Source organism: Branchiostoma lanceolatum, chromosome 6 (assembly GCF_035083965.1).
Source record: "Branchiostoma lanceolatum isolate klBraLanc5 chromosome 6, klBraLanc5.hap2, whole genome shotgun sequence".
Taxonomy (NCBI): domain Eukaryota; kingdom Metazoa; phylum Chordata; class Leptocardii; order Amphioxiformes; family Branchiostomatidae; genus Branchiostoma; species Branchiostoma lanceolatum.
This window is the reverse complement of record NC_089727.1, coordinates 9,200,566-9,204,593: the sequence shown is the minus strand read 5'-3', so window position 1 is coordinate 9,204,593 and position 4,028 is coordinate 9,200,566. Positions and strand designations below refer to the sequence as shown.

The window sequence follows — 4,028 nt, the reverse complement described above, 5'->3', positions numbered from 1 at the left end:
CTGATTGAGTCACAAAATTCGTAACCAAAAGTCTTCCTTCTCTTTGTATGTACACTAATATGGAGTAACGTATTTCATTGTCCACAAATCCTGTCCTGGTTTTATGTAGGTTCATGAGAGTAATTCCCGGGTCTTATCTAAAACCGAGTCAGGAATCAAGACCACCTGTTTCACCCTCCAAACGTCCAGAGTCAACAATTGGCGACCTTTTCAACCGGAAACAGTGCAGACACTACAAACTACAGCTGATATAAAAACGACTTTTATTCGCTGTTTCATGACCCGTTTGTTTATAGTAAGGAGACGTCCCTTTTTTTGTGACCCAGTTTTATTTTCACTTTTATGAACCACATTTGTTTATATAACCTGCTGAAACACAGACAAACATTTACTGATTTTCGGGTCTACAATTCCGACAAGTGTCAGTTCGTCAAAGTTAGGTTAGCTCAAAAGTGGCTCCATCATTTTACCGACATTTTTCTAAGAATATCGGTAATTGGTTCATCTAAAACTCTAAAACAATTAAAAGATACTTACCTCCGATTTCGTGGTAAAAACGTTGTGTACGCATATATTCCAAAACCTTTTTGTTAAACTATTTAGTCTAGACACCAGTCTCGTTAGTACTAATATAGTACTCCCGTACTAATATAGTACTCCCGTACTAATATAGTACTCTCTCGTTGGTAGCGAGCACGAACGAAGAGACTGAAACACAGGCTAGAAAGCACTAATGTTTTCCCTTTAACAATGTACAGCATCGGCTATGGCTATACAGTCATATTCGACAGTCTCTGCGACATAGGTCACATCTGTAAGCTGATCGACTCAGTTCTGTAGCAAAGTTATTTTCTGTGGATCCGCTTTTCTTCTGCGCTGCGTATCAGTCCAGCTTCTGATTTCAGCTGCCTGGGCAGTGTGCATCTCCAACTTATCTGGAACCGTCATTTGCAAGATCCTCCCAGTGCTTTGTCATGTACTTAATCTAACAATAAATCCCCATTGAACATTACCCATGTTTGAGTAACAAAACATTTCAGGACTCTCAGATGTTGATTTGTTCGTTTGTTTGTTCGTTTGTTTGTTCGCTTTTGTAGCCTGCTACCATGGTAATCATAAACTTTACTAACCGACAAACATGTGCTGAAGTGCTAATTATGCAAATTCATACTGAATTTGCATAAGTAATGAGGAATATCTACGCTATTGTGGGCTTTGAGGTCGCACCATCTGTTGGTCTGTTATCTAGGTCAGTAGCTATTTATAGCCACTTCTCCCCTTGCCCGGCCAGTGTGGGTCATACCATTGAGCGATATATAGAATGGGGGGAACTGGTTTAATAAAAAAACAAAGTTTCATGGAGATTTTGGGTCCTAAGACTCTTGTTTTATTTGAATAAATTTGTCTTACATGAATTAATCTTATATTGTTTGCTAAAAGCTAGCATTCATATAAAGGTTCAATGGATAGATTATGATAACAGATAACACATCATAACATGAAGAAAATTTGTCTTACATGAAATAACCTAACGTTGATAAAAGCTAGCATCTACATCAAGATAGTCAAATGGATGGATTATGATAATAGATAACACTATAGTCACCCATTATCATATATGTCACATAACATAATATTATCATATATGTCACTTTACGTAATAAGAGTCTTTAAGATTTCCATTATTATTTTGATACATATTTGAAATGTGAAAAGGATATCTGTGCTCTCCTACTATGAAAACATGTCATCTTTCACCCAACATCTGCTTTGATGCCTTATCCCATTTCCTATGACAAAATTGGCATTTTACTGAACTGTTCATCCTCATTTATAATTAACAGCTTGACAACGGACCACAAAATGATATTACAAGGACATAAAATAATATACAAAATCTTCCTCCTGATTAAATAACAATGATGATCAATTTTCTGCAAACTAGTATATTCAGATTTTGAAAGAAGAAAATTGCGTTGAATCACTATTTCATAAAGTGCCAAAGGTTGCCCTGCTGTGCCATTACATGTCTATTTGCTGGGTATACAGAAAGGTAATTATCTCACGGTTTATAAGTCATCTTATCACTTAGGGCTTCTTTGCATACTTAAATTCCACGTGTATCTACGTGTCTACCATGCCATGGTGTGAATCAGATACATTGTTACCATGTGTCTACTGAGACTTCAGCTTAGCGACGCTTTTACAGCAAATCTTCCTACAGAAGAACGAACAGCTGCACCACACGGTACCCAGGACAGCTGAACAGACGCCAAACAGGAACACAGCCACGTCCAGCAGGTAGTACTGGTACCACGGCAGCTCCACGGCGCGTGCGCGGAGATGGGGCAGTCGGCCATGTTTGATGACGTATTCTATCCACCAGACGGCTCGCTCCATGGGTGACTGGGGCTGGTCACTGTGCAGGCGGGACAGGCGGGCTGCGGTCTCCTGGTAGCTGTGAAGTACAAAGTACAAAATATATCGGACCAAAATTACTATGAAGAAGGTTTTTTTGTGTGTTGTGTGTGTGTGTGTGCGCGCGCACGCAAGCGCGTGTGTTTGTGTGTCTGTGTGTCTGTGTGTGTGTGTGTCTGTGTGTCTGTGTGTGTGTCTGTGTCTGTGTGTGTGTGTTTGTGTGTGTGTAAATCTGTACTATCATCAATTTTGAACTCAACATCTTCCATGCCATATCTAAAAAAGTACATTGTTAAGATGGTTTAATGTGTACCAAATCCTATATGATGCAAACGAAACCATCAGTACCTGTTGTTGGTGACAACATGAAGAATGGCCTGGTACAACTGTTCGGCGGTGACCGTGCTGAAGTCCAACTTCACCCCCCCCCCCCCTGGCCACCACCCGGGCGGCGTTGGCGGGCTGATCCCCGAACAGCGGCAGACAGACCATGGGCACGCCGTGGTGCAGGGCCTCGTACAGTCCGTTCGACCCAGCGTGAGTGATAAAAGCTCGGGTCTTTGAGTGGGCTATAAGTATAACATATACAGCAAGTTACAAGCAACGAACGTCACCTGTGATGTTCTTTCTCTCTCTCTTTCTCTCAGGTCATTGCCTCCCTTGCTAGGCTCTCTACATATATGCATACATGTATATCAAGAGAGAAAAAGAAAGAGGGAGAAAGTAACCTGAGTAGAAGATGATTACAGACACAGAATCTCTCATGCTTAGTGTTCTTGTCTTAGATAGTCATTTTTAAATGATACAAGGAAGCCCTATATCTACGGCTGTATTCCTATTAATACTTGACTTTGATTCCAGATTTTCTACTTCTCATTGTTTCATTGGTCTTAGGATAAGAGTACTAGTATTAATCTTACCTAGCAAGTCGTTCTGAGGTAGCCATGCCAGTACTTTGGTGTTGTTGCCCAGACCGGTGGGCTTCTCTCCCACGTACCGCCACACCACCTTCTGTCGGAGTCGGGCGAAGGCTGCCGCGAAGACTTCTCGCCTCTCCTTCGGCATCATCTTGACCATCGACCCGAAACTGACCACAATCACTCCATCGTCTCCAGCGCTCTGGACAAACGCTTCTATGTCCTGTAGAAAGATAAAAAATCTTTAGTGAACTTCCTTTATCTCAATCGACGTCCACCAATATCAAGTTTACGTTTGAACAAAGCTTTATTGCCTACAGTTTCTACTGATTTGCTACCCGTAAGTAATAAAAGAACTCACCTCAGGTAGGGGGTTGACCACAGCGACATTCAGTCCTCCAACCTGAACCATGTTGGGCATGCTGGGACGAGGATAATCCAGCACATTGTCGGTTCGATAAAGCCACAAGTCCGTGCGTGACGTCACTGTCTGTATAGTTTCTTCCTCGCCGATGTACGTACGGACCAGTTCGTCATACCTGGTGCTTGCTAACCTTCGTGATATAATTTGAAAAGAAATAGACAGGACAACGTTCTGAAGTCGTTGTACAAATGTCATATCATCGGTAAAGTCAGTGAGAATATATGGCACGTACGACAGAGGGAGCGGTACACCGGTAGCTTTTACGTCGG

At 41.8% G+C, this 4,028-nt stretch overlaps 1 pseudogene; it reads right to left on the bottom strand.

The window, feature by feature from the left end:
• Positions 1 to 1,364: 1,364 nt before the first annotated feature.
• On the bottom strand, positions 1,365 to 3,725 carry LOC136437232 (UDP-glucuronosyltransferase 2C1-like; annotated as a pseudogene).
• Positions 3,726 to 4,028: the final 303 nt, after the last annotated feature.